Here is a 16,345-nt window from a genome sequence, read left to right on the forward strand (position 1 = left end):
CAGGAAATGAGCTTCTCTCTTACGTGAGCCCTGGGATTTGGTCTCTGGTACAGCACCATTACGTGAGCCCTGGGATTTGGTCTCTGGTACAGCACCAAAGCCAAGCTGTGCAGGCTTCATTCTGAAGCCCCCAGTTCTTCTCCCAGCTCTGAGTCTAAAGCCTCAGCTCTGAGAGGAGGTAGATTCCCTGCTCTCTAACTAGTTAAGACCTGGGTTCTCAACCTCAGCACTCGCGCTGGAGACCTACGGCTCTGCCGGCGTAGACGCTGCACTGTGAGGTGTTTAGCATCCTCCCCACTAGATGCAGGCAGCAACCCTCCCTAGGCATTGTGACAATCAAAAATGTCTCCAGACGTTGCCAAATGAACCCTTGGGGGCAAAAGTCTCTCCTACTTGAGAACCCCTGGTCTAGAGAACCTACACTTTAAAAAGTTTTAAGATTTAATTTAAAAATTTTATTGCAGTATAATGGTCATATAACATATTAGTTTCAGGTGTACAATATGATGACTCAATATTTATATACATTGCAAAATGATCACCACAGTGAGTCTAGTTAGCATCTGTTTACCATATATAGTTACAAATTTTTTTTCTTGTGATGAGAACTTTTAAGATCTACTCTGTTAGCAACTTTCAAATATGCAGCACAGTGTTACTAACGATGGATACCAGGCTGCACATTCCCTCCCCGGGACTTACTTGTTTTACAATTGAAAGTTTGTTATCTTTTGAACCTTTTCACTCATTTCGCCCACCCTCAAATTCTGGCAACCACAAATCCATTCTCTGTAGTCTGCAACTTGTTTGTTTTTAGCAGATAATCTATTCTTAATCCACCACAAGACCTTGGTAAAGCAGCATCCTTCCCTGTGCCTCAGAGCTGGACCACCTGGGTGTGAATCCTAAATTCCACTTGTGGGAGCTTTGGGCAAGTCAGTTACCCTCTTGCTGTGCCTCAAGTTCCTCTTCTGTAAAATGGGGGCTGATAATAGTGCTTCCCTCATAATATTGTTGTGAAAATGGCATGAGTTAAAACCCATCAAGCACTTAGAACAGTGCTTGGCATAGAGCAAGGGTTGAATAAACTACCGTCTGAGATGATGCTCATTATTATGATAGGGGTGGGAAGAAGACAGCTTGTGGTCTGGGGTCAGACTGACCAGGGTCCAACCCTGGTTCCATCAGTTGTGCAGGAGATGACCTCAGGCAGGGCAGTCCCCTTCTCTAGGCTTTAGCTACCTCAGCTGTGAACTGGTGATGGTGGCACTTTAGAAAAGAAAGATGGCCAGCGCCTGCCCGTAGCAGGGCTCAGTGGGCAAGAGTTCCTTCTTCTACAGACCTACTCCCCTTGGACACGCAGTCTCCACCCCCATCTCCTGGGCCCCAGGCTCCAGGCCCCATTACGCCTTTCTAGAATAAAAATCCCCATTTTTCAGAGCAGAATTCAGCTAAGCTTTAGGAGGTCACTAGCCAATAAAATGGACGGATATCCAGGTATGAATGACCGACGACCACAAGCTACCAGGGCATATCTGTATTTTGAAAAAGACTCTGTACGTAGCAGGTGTCCAGGGCATGCTCACTGACTGAGATCATCTTTAAGGGCGAAATTTCAGGGAGCGGAGGAAGAGATCTAGAGCCATGAGGCATAAAGAGCCGCTAGGCTGTTGTCAAACACATCAATAGTTGGCCGAGCTGGTCCTACCTCTTTCCTGCTCTAGCCGTCTTGGTCACATGGCAGCCCCGGTCACACTCAGCATTTTCAGGCCTCCAGATCTAGGCCATTCTTCCCTGTTGTCAAAATTGCATGACTTTCCAGGCACAGCGCAAACACCACCTCCGTCATGAAGCCCTATGCTGGCTGTCTAACCAGTACCCGCCCTCCTTCCCCTGAACGCCTTAATCCTTCCCCCCCTATCACCCCTGGCTTCTTTCTTGCTAATAAAGCTGCAGTTTTGTTCTTCCAGCTCAATTAGATACTTGTTTTCCCAGCCTCTCTTGTAGCTGAGGGTGGCCATGTAACCCAGTTTTGGCCAAAGAAAAGTGAGTAGAAGTTGGCTATGGTCCTGGCAAGGGTTTGCTTCTCCTGACAAAAGAGGCCAACAGTGCTGGTGCTGTCTTGCCTCTCCTTTCTTCCTTGAACATGAATGTGATGTCAGGAGCTACAGTGGCCATCTTGTGACCATGAGGAAAAGCCAAAGCAAAGGCAAAGACATTGAGTTGCCTGAGCTCTTGACAGCAGCTGCCTGCTTTCCTGTTCCTTGAAAAACATAAACCTCATTTTGTTTAAGCCACTATAGTCGGATTTTCACATTTGTAGCTTAACACAGTTCTGACTGATGAACCATTCCTCCTATGTTCATACGTTAATTGGCCACCTACTGTGTGCTAGCACTGAGGACACCGCAGTGAACAAGATGCAGCCTTTCCTCAAGGAATTTCACGGTAGACAAGGGGGACTGTAGGAGCCCAGGGCCCAAATCAGACCAGGGTCAGTCAGGGAAGTTCCTGAAGGAGGGAATGCTGGGGGTGAGTTTAGAAGGGCCAGACAGGACAGTGTGCAAAGGCAGAGAGGCAAGGGGCCTTGGCCCACGTGGGAAACAGTTGGTAGGAAGCAACTGTAAGAAGAATGGAATTTGGGGGAGTCCCAGAGGATGCCCCTGCCTTGTCCCAGCACATTGCTCTCCTGAGCCTTAGTCAGCTCTGCCTTGTTCCAGATTCTTCCTTCTCAGGTAGGTGCCTTCTTACACAGCTCCCAGGGCCACCGTTTCTCTTCACCTTCAGATCTCTGCTCAGGGCCTGGCAGAGGGTCTGACACACCCAGGGTAAGTCTCCTCCACCAGATCATGAACCCATCCAGTGTAGGGCCTAGGGCTGATTCATAAAGCAAAAATGATGACACTGATGATGATGACAATAACAAATAAATGCATACTATCTGCCAGGCAGGGATCCGAGCACATTACACGTGTTATCTCGTGTGTTCCTCATCACAACTCTATCGGGGCTCCCTGTGATTGTGCCCATTTTATAGGTAAGAACATTGAGGCACAAAGAGGCTAAGAAACTTGCCCAGGTCCATGGAGCTAGTAAGTGGTTGAGCAAGGGTGGCTGCTCGTTCCATGTGGATGCTGGTATCTCTTCCCAAGCCTCTGTCATTAGTACCCGGAAAGAAGCCACTAACAGTCATCAGAGTGTTATGCAAATGATGCTGACTTGGCTTCTATTTAGCCTCTGGGAGCCCTGAGCGGTGTCCTCAGAGCCAAGGGAACTTCCTGGAGCAATTCTTCAGCACACTGATCCATCAGGAGGGGAGAATGGGACTATCACAGAGGGAAGACCTGAGATAGCCCTGTTTCTCCCCTTAGCGTCCTCACCCCATGGCTCCTCCACCCGTATTTCCACGATGAGAAAGGATAGATGTGTAAAAATTAAAAACTCTAACATCAGTGTGCAGGGTGATGCTGAACACAAGAGGACAGCGTGAGTGGTGGGACATCAGGCACCGGCAGAGGGATTGCTGCAAGGGGCTTCTGAAAGTCTAAGTTCACAGCATGTGACCTCCTTTGAGCCAAGATGGACCACGAGGAGTTGAGACAAGGAGAAGTGAAGAAAGAAGAAAGAGGAAAGAGAACATGGCACGTCCCCCCATCTTATTTCATGCATGCAAGTTTTATTTTACACAGGAAGAAACTGAGGTTCACAGAGACCGAGGGACTTGTCCAAGGTCTCCCAGCTTACAGACAGACTTGAATCCAATCCCTGCCCCAACAGAGAACCCCCATTCCCTGGCCCTGGTTATAGGCCCATAGGCCCCCCTCTTTCAGGTGGCCCCACATCTGAGGCTGATCCTACCAGGAAATGCAATGTCTGACTTTCGGGCACTTTTCTCCAAAAAGCCCAGCCCTGCTGAGTCACCGGTGGTGCTGGGGCCGCTGTACCCACAGGTTCTGCTAAACTGGATTTCCACTTCCGTTCAACCCAGATTTCCTAAGCTCCTGCCATTACAAGGGCTTGGGCCCAGGGTGGGAGGGATGTTAGGGGACACGGAGCCATCACAGCCTCACAGTGCTTCCCCTGCCCAGCTCACTCGATCCTCAAGCAAACTAGGCAGGAAGCAGGTGGGGACCGGTGCCCTATTTTACAGACAGGGCGACTGAGAAATGGAGAGGAACTTGCACGAGGTCATGCAGTGATTCAGGGGCGAGGCTGGCTCCAGAACCCTGTCTCTTGTTTCAGGGGCTGCGTATCTTTCTGGGTGTCCTACCTGGGAGGAGGGGGCTGGCTAAGACTGCAGCGGATTTCAACAGGTGGCCAAAGTTGGATGAAGGCTTAGCTGGGGGTGGGTGGCGGCAGGCAGGGGAAGGGGCAGGAACCCCGTGACGTTGGGGAATCAGCCTGGGCCTTGGGTGCATGGCTCATGGCCAACTTTTCCTATAGGTGGACGGGTAACAGTGTGTCTGGGGGCCACAAAGGCAGGGCCAGCTCAGCTAAACAAACCCAGGGCAGGAAATGGGAGGGGGGGCACTGGGAGCAGAAGCAGCAGCTGGGAGGGGAGCAGAGGTGACAGAAGGGTGGACGCCTACTGTTTTGACCACCGGGCATCAAAGCCCCTTCTTCTGGTGATTACAGCAGTGGGGGGGGGGCAAGTCAGAGCCCTCCAAAATCTGCTGCAGGTTCTCAAGCCGCCCCAAACAAGCAGGCACCCTAATTTCGCGCGTATCTGGCCAGGCAGGTGCAGCTCCAGCACAAGCACACGGGAATTCTGTAGGGCGGCTGCCGCTACCCAGCCTCTCCCTCCGGGAATCTGGCTGTGACGTGAGTGACAGAGCCGTCCACCAGCCGGGGCCGGTCTGCCCTGAGACAGAGCCCCGAAGGGGCTGTCCTCTTGTTTCCGCTCCTGGCCACCACCTTCTCTGCAGTCTGCTTCCTCACAAGTTCCCTCTGTTCTGCGAGACCCCCATAAGCTCCCTAGAAAATCCTCTCCTGGTCGCCTGTGGTGGTTTCTGTTACTTGCAACCAAAGCATTTCAGTCGAGCTGAAAGTGTGAGGAGGGCTCTGAGAGTCTGGGCAGAGCAAAGCAGGGCTCGCCGGGTAGGCCAGGGGTCCACGGGTTTCACTCCAGGCCCCGGGGCGAGACGGGCCCCCGGCCTCTACGAGGTGCTGTGTGTCAACTCCAGGCTGGGCTGGGGGCCTCCCGGGTTTCCACAGCGCCCGCCGGCCCTTCCTCCCCCAGCGCCGTAACCGCCCGAGCCAGCCGTCCTGACGATCTTACCCTAGACATCTGTACACTTGCTGAGGACAGAGACCATCTCAGAGCTAGTTCAGCTCCTCACTGGTTTTCTATTGCTTCTGGAACAAACTCCCACTAACAGTGGCTTAAAACAACACACATTTAGTATCTCAGGGTTCTGTAGGTTAGAAGTCCAACCCTAGTTCACCGGGCTAAAATCCAGATGTCAGCAGGGTTGCCTCCCTTTCTGGAGGCTCTAGGGGAACCCTTGTTCATTGCTGCTGCTTTTTCTCCTGCCCTCTACCCCCTCCTCCACTCCTTCATTTCCTTACTTTGTTCCAGCTTCTAGAGGCCATCCCGCATTCCTTGGCTTGCAGTCCCTGCAAGAAGCATTTTCAAAGCCAGCAACGTCAGGTCACGTCCTCACATTGCACCGTTCTAACCTCTTCCGCTTCCCTCTCCCACATTTAATGACCCTCGTGATTACACTGAGCCCATCCAGATCATCGGGATCATCTGGGATCATCCCCTATGTTAAGGTCAGCGGACGAGCAACCTTAATTCCATCTTCAAGCTTCGCTCCCCTCCTCCATTTAACCTCAGTCACAGTTTCCAGATTAGGACACAGACATCTGGTGGGCTATTTCTCTGCTACCAGTCTCTCAACCCCAGTGCCTGCCACAGCCTGGAGCCCTGCAGATGCTGAATGTCTTCCTTCCTAAATCAGGTTCCCTCTCTGACTCCACCATGCTCCTTGGTCTCCTGAGCTCCAAAGGCAGGAAGGATGACGCGGCTCCTCTGTCCCCAGCCAGCCAAAGCCCAAGCCTGTCCCATTTTCCCTTCAAGAGAACCCGGTTTCTCTACTCCCACTGCCTCCCTCCCAAAAAAGACTGTAAGGGGAGGGAGGGCTTTGGAGCTGGTCCTCGCTGTGTTCTTGTCCTTGTCTCTTTGCTGCCTGGCTCCTTTCAGCTTCTATAAAATGGGGTATTAACATCTATCCCCTAGAGTGTCATGGGGATTAAAGGATATCATGCCCGTGACAAGCCTAGAATACTGGCACCTAATAAATGAGAGTTTCCCCTCCCTTTCCCACGCTCAGTGTCTCCCAAATTTGGCTAATGGTCAGATTTCCCTGGGAGCAGTGCTGGCAGTGCAGGTGCCCAGGACGACCCAGAGCATCTGGTGTAAGGAGCAAGGTTAGGGTTCAGGTGTGGCTCAGGGAAATCTGTATTGTTGAGAAAGACACTACATGCATAGCAGAGTGTGGTCCACTCAGACCACCAGAACCTCTCCCCCGAGTGTTACAACAGTCTCCCAACAGGTTTGTCTACCTCTGCCTCCCTCCTCCAAACCCTGGATTGCCCTGGGTTTCAGTTTCCCAATTCACAGCAGCTGGGCTGCACCCTACAAGGTTCTTCCAGCTCTGATGTGCTAGGATACTAATGCTCGACTCCTATTAAAGCCTTCAGGGGTCATCTACTCAATCAGCAAGGGCACTCAGGGTTGATGTGACTGGCGAGAAGGCCCAGGACAGCATGTTCTAACAGTAAGATACACATAGTATCTTGTGGGGCCCTTGAAATGCTCCAAGAAAAAATGGATTTTGTGTTGAAGGAAGTTTGGGCAGCACTGCTTTCCAGAGGTCCCCCTCCTGGAACTGCAAAAGGTGCAATCGTATATTAAAGGCTCTGAGAAGGCCTGCACGAGAGAAAGTTCTTTCACTCTAATTAATCCAATCCTTCCCAAAACTACACAAGAGCACAGTTCCTTCCCCCAGAATGAGGTTCAGTGTCTTTTGGCCCAACTTTGAGAAATGCCATCTGCTTCAATCCCTGATGTGCCCGGGGTCAGCCTTTCCGCCCTGGAACCCAGGCCTGAGCACTCTCGCTGCCTACTCTGGACAGTTGTGCTGCATCACTTGACTTCCCAGACCCATGACTTTGGGCAAAGCCCTTTATACCACTCATTCTGAGCCTCAGTTTCCCTGCCTGCGAAACAGGGATAGTGTCACCATCTTGCAGGGCCGCTGTGAGGATTGAGATAAAAAGGATTTCGATTCTCGGCTCCCTGGGAAGAGGAATCATGTTTTTCTTGCTCTCTGCTATGTTCTACCCTCTGGCTGAGAGAAAGTGCTTCATAAAAAGAAGCCATTGTCAGGGGCGGAGGGTTTAGCTCAGTAGTAGAGCGTGTGCTTAGCAAGCACCAGGCCCTGGGTTCAGTCCCCAGCACCGCCATTAAAATAAAAAATAACAAACAAACAAACAAACCTAATTACCTTCCATATCACCACACACACACACACACACACACACACACACACACACACAGAGCCATAAAGTGCTGTATTTAAGAGCTTAGAGAAATAAAGTTAGACCAGCCAAATCTCGGCACCCGCCCCCTTCTCTTTATGATCCTCTGATAGCTCACACCTCTTCTCTTCCTCAGCTCCCTCCCCCTTCCTACCCCAGGCTCACCCCCACCTCCCAGCTCCCCAGGCTGGGCCCTCCCTCACTTTCCCCAAGCTTGGCAGCCAGGAGATCAAAGCTGAGGCCCAGAAAGGGAAAGGGATCTGCCCACAGGCCACACAGCAGGGATACAGACTCAGATCTAAAGCTGAAGGCCAAGCGCCAGGGAAACCTTGCAGAGGGAAAGAAGGAAGATGCCACGTTTCCACCTCCTTGGCCATTTGTCCAACCAGGCAGTTTAATGGTAGGACAACAACTCAACCTGCCCAGCCAGCTGCCCACAAGCTAGAGGGACTTACGATGAACCTGGATGAACCCTGTGGCCACAGCACATCCAAGGATGCAGCCAGGGCTGGGGGTTGCCCCTGAGGAGTGGGGATGGCACCTAGGCTGAAATGAGAAGGTAAAAGAGCCAAAATCAAGTCTGTGCAGAAAGAGGATGGGTGGGCCCAGCTTGGAGGCTGTTTATACAGAAAGATCTGGGATTTTTAAAACATGCTCAGAAAGATAAGTAAATGGTAACACAAGCGCCTAACTTGGCATCTAGCAGATAGGAGGTGCACAGCCAATGTTTATTAAAGTCCATTATGAGCCCACAGGTGATAAAGCCTCAAAGCAAAGCTAACACAGCCTTGGGTCACGTTAACAGGAGCACAGAGTCTACAGTGAGGAAGGTGACCTATATCTTACCATCTCCTATTCTAGGCTCAATCCTGGGTCCTGAAGAGAACAGAATCTGGACAAACTGAAGATGTGTGTTTGGTGAGGGTGGAGACCACACCCAAGAGAAGTGGCTGGAGGAGCAGGGCGCTCAGCCTAGGATGAGCACTGCATGAACAGACCTGGTTACCGTCCCCACGTCTCTGCAGGGCTCCTCCAGGGCAGGGGGACCAGGTGGGGCTGTGGGCTCAGAGGGAGGGGTCAGGACCTTGGGGAGTCACCAGGGCAGATGCCAGCTCAATATACAAAAGGATTTTTCAAAAGTGACAGCTGCTTTGGGTGGTCACGAGCACCTTAGAAGTCCTTAGCGCAGAATCTATTAGTCTCTCAAATAACAATCTCCAAAGTACAGAAGGAAAATACTGGTTCATCTATTTCTATTTAACTTTGAGCTAAAAATAGTTAACAGTATATAGTTCAACCCTGATGTGCACCGTTGGGCATATGTCAGACCCCCAGCACCGTAGCCACTAAGTGGGGGCCCCAGAGGTCAATGGGGGCCCACGATACAGCCACATCTTCCGCTCCTCTACAGTTCAGCCTATCGTCATATGTTGCGGCTTCCCGGTGGCGTGTTAGGTGGATTTGAGGATCAAATAATACAACTTTAACTGAATCGGCCCCTGGTGTGGACGAGTGGCTTCAAAGAGTCCCTGCCGAGAAACGGCGGATGGAGATAACGCTAATCACGAAAGCACAAGCCAGCGACAGGAAAAGTGCGGAGCAGGCCCGCCGCCGCTCCTAGGCCCGCGTCAGCCCCGTCACCACGTTGAAAACAGTAATGAACGGGATCTCGCACACATACTATGGCTAACAGAAAAAAGAGGAGACTCCCTGAAAGGTGGACTTCAATGCACTATTGTCAGTGATGAAATTCACGTGTACATTGGGCCTTGAGACATTAGCTGACGGTCACAGTGCCTGTATGTAATTTCTAAATCCATCGATCAATCAATCTGTTGGGGATACCTAGATATTTTTCTGACGAGTGCACCATTAAGAAGCGTGACAAGCAGAGGGAGGGGACAGCTCAGTGGCGGAGCACATGCTTAGCATGCATGAGGTCCCAGGATCCACATTAAAAAGAAAATGTGTGAGGATCCCTGCTCCGGATCCTCAGACCCTGCTAGACACTAGGGGATGCTCTTCCCTGTTTAGGTTCTGGGGTCTAATCAGACTTGTTTCAGATTTAGGGACAAATTAAAACTAGGGGGGAGTTTGCTCCCCAATAAACTTTTTTTGAGGTCCCCAACGTGTTTAAAGATTAATGGGAAGAAGCCAAAAACTCTGAAAATGTTTTCCTTGGCTCCGACCCCCCCCAGGTAGGTGTCTAGTTAAACAGCCAGAGCTGGTCCTGCCTCCTCTTTCTCATCCTCTCATCCCAGTGCCTCTCAGCTTCTCTGCCTCCCTGTCTGTCTCCTCTCTCTTTCCCATCTTTCCCCCTCAGTCTCTCACATTTTCTCTCTCTCTCTCACGCACAGAACTGGCAACAGCAAAAAAAAAAAAAAAACAGAAATTAGGCATCCAGTGCAAGAGAAAGAGCTTGTTGGTTCTTGAACGTCAGACAGACCTGGGTTCAGTTCCCACCTCTCCCATCACTGACTTCAGTGAGATCACTGAAATCCCGGCCACTCTTGGCATCTCAGAATCCTCCCCTGGAATGGGCACGCCAACAACTCAACGATAGCATGACGAGTAACCCAATTCCTACATGGTCAAGGGTGTCAACAGACATTTCTCTAAAGAAGATCTACAAATGGTCAATAGCCAATGGAAGAGGATTCAGCATCATCAGCCACTAGGGACACGCAGATCAAAACCACCGCGAGATGCCACTTCACGCCCGCTAGGATGGCTAAAATAGGAACACAGACAGTAACAAGTTCTGGAGAGGATGTGGAAAATGTGGAGCCTTCACATACCGCCCGTGGGAATATGAGACGGTGCGGTCACTTCAGAAAAGTTTGACGATTCCCCAAATTGTGAGACATAGATTCACCCTAAGACCCAGCAAGCCCTCGGTATTACAGCCAAGAGAACCGACGGCCTGCGCCCACACACAGACCTGGACGTCAGTGTTCACAGCAGGATCATGCACAACAGCCCAAAAGTGGAAACTACCCAAGTGTCCACCAACTGCTGAATGGGACAGAATCATACACTGCAATGTGACTCAGCCGTAACGAGGACGGAGTGCTGACACGCTAAAACACGCATAACCCTTGAAAACATTATGCTAAGTGAAAGAAGCCAGTCAGAAGAGATCCCCTATTGTGGGACTCCATTTACAGAAAATGTCCAGAGTAAGCAGATCCAAAGAGACAGAAAGTAGACGAGCGATTGCCAGGGGGAAGGGGAATGGGGAGTGACTGCTGAAGGGAACAGGGTGTATTTGGGGAGGATAAAAATGTTCTAAGTTAGATGGTGGTGATGGCTGCACAAGTTGGTGAATATACTGAAAACCACTGGCTTGTAAACTTTAAAAGGGTGAATTTTGTGGCATGGGAATGGTATCTCAGTATAGTTTTTTTTTTTAAAAGAGGACTTCCCCCACAGGGCTTTTGTGAAAGTGAAATAAGGCCTCGGTCGGGGCGATGCCCTGCGGGGTCCCTGGTGTGTGGCCAGCGTGTGGGAGACGTCTCTCTAAGAAGGTGGCCTGGTGCAGATTCCCAGGCACAGGGACCCTAGTGTTTCAGAGCACCGCCCCAGCCCCAGTTCTGGGAATTCCAGAGAAAGGAGGGGGTCTCATTATTATAGATCTGCTTGGTTTGGCCCTCAAACAGGGCAAACACACACTCCTGACTTGACTATTTTGTCCGTTTCTAAACAAAACAGATCAAAATGATAGGACATCACCATAATCTTTCTCATCCCCCACAAAAGGAAAATGGATAGGCTCCTCGCCTGAAGGCTGCCTCTGAGGAGAGGCAGGGACGCTCTGAGCAGAAGTGGCCCCTCCAGACTCAGGATGACTGCCTGGGGGACTGGGGTGGCTGAGGGCCCCTCTGGGCGGCACCTTCCAGTAAGCCTTCAACAGCAGCAGGGCTCCCCCCTCCCGTAGCTCTCTGCTCAGCACTTTTTCCCCAAAGATGCCTTTGAACCCAAGGCCAAGGAGATAACAGCGTCTACCAGGCCGGCTGGAGGACCAGGGTGGCTTCTTGGGGACAAGAGGGCGGCTGCCTTCCCTCGCTGGTCAAGGCACAGAGGCCGGGATGTTTGTGGGAAACACCCTCCGAAGCTGTCAGTCCCACGAGGGCGGAGTGGGAGAAGTCTTGGAGATCCAGTTGGAGCTTCCGTTTCACAAATGGGGAAGCTGAGGTCACAGCGTTTTCTGAAGGTCCCACAGCAAGTCAGCGACAGACCCAGAGCTGGTCACCTGCTGCGGCCAGGTGTGGGTGGCTGGAGCCTCACAACAACCCAGGGGGGTGAATGTCACTCCCCCCATTTTACAGAGACTGAGACGGAGGTGCTCCCTGGCCTGGGAAACCAAAGAGCTGCGACTCAAATCCAGGATCAATGGGAACCACAAAACATCAGGCCTGTTGAAGAGCCTGCTTCTCCCCAGTTTTCTTAAAAATTAACCCCCACCTCGCCCCGCACACACTCCTTGTCGCTTACCTGTGTCCCGAGGCCTGTGTGGGCTGGAGGTGAGCCGTGTGTGGACTGTGTGATGCCTGATGCTTGCTGGGCAGGGGAAGAGGGAGGGAGGCCAGGCCGCGCCCCCGTGACAGGCAGGGGTGGGGTGTGACGTCGCCCGGGCCCCGCGCTGGCTCAGCCGGTGGCATTCCTTCCTGCCGGTGCTATCAGCCCCAGGCCTTCCTGTCTGACTTGACTCTTCCCCTCCATGTGCCAGGAGCGGCAGATGGGGCGGCTGCACCCCCAGACCCGCCCCTGGGCCCTAGTCATGCCCTCTGACTTCAGTGGTGTGGGGGCGGCTGCACCACCCCCGCTGTGCCCAGCTCTGGGCAGGGATGAGGTGGGGTGTCCCTGGTCCCCCCTGCCCCCAGGGGTGAGGCTGACTCAGGGCCCAGCCATGTGGGTCAACCTGATGCTCCCTGGAGGAGTGAGATTGGGCCGGCAGCAAAAGAGGCCCAGGGCTGGGGTGGGCTGGGGGACTCCTGGGGATGGCACTGGCAGTGCCCTCTCCTGGGGAGGAAACTGGGCAAGGGCTAGCACATCCATTGCTTTGTGCCAAGGGGAACATGGAGCCCAAGGGGTGGGGGATGGGGACTGACCTCTTAAAGCTGAGGCCAGGAGTAACCCCATCTCAGCCAGCCTCTGTCTCTCACTCACCTCTCAAACACTCTGGAAGCAAGTCCTACACTGCCCCGGGAAGCACCCCGAGGGTGACAGGCAATGATAGCCCCCATAAGGGCATGGCCCAGGGAGCTGTGGGTTCCCTGGAGGGCTTCCTGGAAGAGGAGTCAGCCAAGCTTCAGACTCATGCTCGGAGTCATCCTTGACTCTGCTCTCTCATACTCTGTTTCTGATCCACCTGGAAAAGCCTGTTGACCCTGAATGGCTTCAACATATTCTGAATCCAGCCTCCTCTCCATCTCCTTGGCCACCACCCTGGTCTCTATGTTCCTGCCCTCCACCCAGTGTCTGTTCTCATCATGGCAACCAGAGGGATCTGGTTAAAACTCAAGTCAGCTCCTGTCCCTGCACCGCCCAGCACACTCCCAGGGCTCCCATCTCATTCAGGATAAAACCCACGTTCTTACACAGCCCTGCATGGTCTGCCACTCACTCTTTGCTCTCTCTGACCTTAATCCTTACAACTTCCTCTCTCACTGCCCCAGCTACCCTGGAATGTGCCCCAAACATTCCAGTTAGGCTCCCTCCTCAGGGCCTTTGCACTGGCTGTTCCCTCTACCTAGAATGCTTTTCCCCAGACAGCCACCTGGCTCCTTCCCTCACTTCTTCACATCTCTCCATTCAGATGTCATTCTCTAAGCAGCCTTCCCTGACCACCGTGCATACAGTAGTAACCGCCAGCACCACCTCTCCTCGTCCCTCTTTATTGCTCGTCATCTGACACTATTTATTTTCTTGTTATGCACATTTCCTTGTTATATACTTGTTTGCTCTAGGATCTGGGACAGTGTCTGACACATAGTAGGTGTTCTATAAACTTTGTTGAGTGAATGAGTGACCTGAAAGGGTAGCCCAAGAAGCATCCCAAGGGCCTTCTAGGCAGAGGGAACCAAGTATGCAGAGGCTTAGAGGTGAGAGGCACTCCTGTGTTTAGGATCCACGAACAATTCAGCACAGTGGGGGAGTGGGCGGCGTGGGGGCTGGAGCGAGGAGAAGGGAAAGCCAGAGAGGCCTCAGAAGCCAGACCAAGGAGGCTGGATGTTATGCTGAGAGTGGTGGGGACACGGTCAAATCTGCGTTTCAGACAGTGATTTGGCTGCTGTATCGTGGATTGGTGGGCAGGATGTGAGGGGCAGGCGTCCTGGTGGACACAACCCAAGGCAGGGGACTGAGGACTAGGGACAGATTCACTTCACTGTCCAAAACGGTGGCCACCAGCCACATGTGGCTATGGAGCCCTTGAAATGTGGCTGTCAGAACTGAGATGTACTGCTGGTGTGATATACACACTGGATTTCCAGGTCCTGGTACAAAAAAAAGAATATACAATAGCTCATTAATAATTTTTGTATTGATCACCTGTTAAAAAGATAATATTTGAATACGTTGGGTTAAAGTATATTATTCAAATTAGTTTCGCCTGCTTCTTTTTGCTATTTTTAATGAAACTACCAGAAAACGTTAAAAATGTTGTCCACAGAGTTCACAATATATTTCTATTGGACATCGCTGACTTAGAGGGTGGAATGGATAGAGCTCGGTGGCTCTGGCCTGTGCAGGTGAGTTTCCTCTCCCCTCCAATTTCTCCTTTCTGATGAGATCATGGAATCCAGAAGCAGAAAGAATGAGCCACAGAGGAGAGCTGAGAGAGTCAGTTTTCATCTTCACACAAGCACACGTGAAGAATTTACATCTTCACGGTAAAAACTAACTAGAAATTGGGGGAGGGTATAGCTCAAGTTGTACACTGCATGCTTAGTATGCACGAGGTCCTGGGTTCAATGCCCAGTACCTCCTCTAAAAATAAAGAAACCTAATTACCCCCCACCAAAAAAAAAAAACCCTGAATAAATAAATAAATAAATCACTCTTTAAAAATATTTTTTAAAAAACTCTAGAAATGAAACATGTTGGCAGAATAGGCAGTGAGCCTTCCATCCCTGGAGGTATGTAAGAAGAAACGTGAGGGCCACTATTAAGCAAGGGAAAGGAAGTGGAACTAATTAGTTATTCCCAAAATGTGGTCCCTGGACTGGCAGCATCAGCATCACCTGGAAACATTTTAGAAATGCAAATTCTCGGGTACCCCTTGGTGATTTTTTTTTCAATTAAAAAACAAATTTTTTTACTTACTTTTTATTTTAATTTTTTGGGGGGCAGGATAGGTAATTAGGTTTACTTATTACTTTTTTGAGTAAATAATTTAAGAACATTTAAGAATAACTGGACTAAATAATACTTCTTACTATTTAAAGGTTTCAGTGACTGGCATATAGTAGGTGCTCACCAGGCCAGGCACTACCTTGGGTTTGCCACCTTCTAGACCCAGGTTAGGGTACTTCCCCTCTCTGAGCAAGTAAGAGCTTGCCTCCTACAACACTTGGTTGTATGTGAACCTGGCACAGGGTGGAGGCACAACCTCAGGGCATTTCCCCCATTTCTCTGCAGGACCGATCTGCAGGGCCATCACAGAGCTGCCAGAGGCGTAAGGGAGGCCCAGCTCAGCTCCATCCTGAGGTGACCTCACTGCCGTGTGTGTGTGTGTGTGTGTGTGTGTGTGTGTGTGTGTGTGTGTGTGTGTGTGTGTGTGTAGGCGGGGGAGTGATTCATGGGGCAACTTCCCACCATACCGTAGGCACGTGCCTACAGCCGGCTGGCGGGGGGACCCAGCTCAGCAGCTGAGTGTGGCATCCGGCTTCCCGGCATTCCAGAATAGACGGGATTGTGTGTGGGGGGTGCCTGACTCAGCAGGCACGTGAACCCTGGAGACAAAAGTTTGGCAGCTTGGCCTCAGTCTCCACGTCCATAAAAGTGGGGTGACGGCTGTCCCAATCTGTGGAGAGACTATTTGAATGAAGTGCTCAGAGCAGTGTCTGGACACAGTGAGTCCTCACTACATGGTGGCAATCTTGTGATGAGGGTCTTGGGATCCTTCAGGCTGGTGGGAAATCCTCAGTGACTGCTTGGGTCTGAGAACGACGCCCTGTGCGTGCAGGGGCAAAGACCTACTATGGGCCTGGCTGTTGACATGAGTTTTTACTTACTCACCAAATGCATGCCTGTGAGGGCGGGGCCTGTCTTAATCATCTTAAAACATTTATTAAATGAATGTTCTAAATCAGGGACTATCATCCCCATTTCACGGATGAGAAAAGTGAGAATTAGAGGGCTGAATGATTGGCTCAAGGTCACGTAACAGGGCAGTGGCCCAGTCAGGACCTGAAACCAGGTTTCTCTGACTTCAAAGGCAGGACTTTTTTCACTCCTCCAGGAAGAAACTCCAGTCCAACTTGGTTGAGAAGCCTCTGTATGTATCATTTAAATCCATGTTTGAAGAGGTAGCCTCTGGCTTAGACTGGAATCTTTGCAACTCCATGTTCTTTGAGAAACAGTGGGTGGATCTGATGCAATTTGAGACAGAGTTTAAAATATTCCCAAATCTAAATTAAGCCTGACTCACTCTGAGCCTCCAGGCCTCAGTTGTTTCAACTGTAAAATGGGAGTAATGAAAACCTGTATGGCTGAAGGCAGACGTTTGACTCGGCAATCCTGAGAGCCCTCTGACTCTCAAGATGCCAGTGTCCCGATGTCTCCTCTAAAGAACAAG

General features: G+C 51.2%; 1 protein-coding gene across 4 annotated transcripts in view; it reads right to left on the minus strand.

Moving 5' to 3' along the window:
• Positions 1 to 16,345, minus strand: part of TMEM40 (transmembrane protein 40) — a 40,596-nt gene that overhangs the window by 16,275 nt on the left and 7,976 nt on the right. The window contains exons 1-2 of one of the 4 annotated variants that reach the window (XM_032459014.1): positions 12,040 to 12,250; positions 8,001 to 8,091 (exon numbers count right to left, since the gene is read on the minus strand). The exons of 2 other annotated variants lie outside the window; for them this stretch is intronic. The gene's annotated coding sequence lies outside the window, so the exon portion shown is untranslated. Of the gene's footprint in view, positions 1 to 8,000; positions 8,092 to 12,039; positions 12,251 to 16,345 lie in introns of those variants that run through there. One more of the 4 variants, XM_032459013.1, reaches the window with a different exon arrangement.

The sequence above is a fragment of the Camelus ferus genome, chromosome 17 (assembly GCF_009834535.1).
Source record: "Camelus ferus isolate YT-003-E chromosome 17, BCGSAC_Cfer_1.0, whole genome shotgun sequence".
NCBI lineage: Eukaryota > Metazoa > Chordata > Mammalia > Artiodactyla > Camelidae > Camelus > Camelus ferus.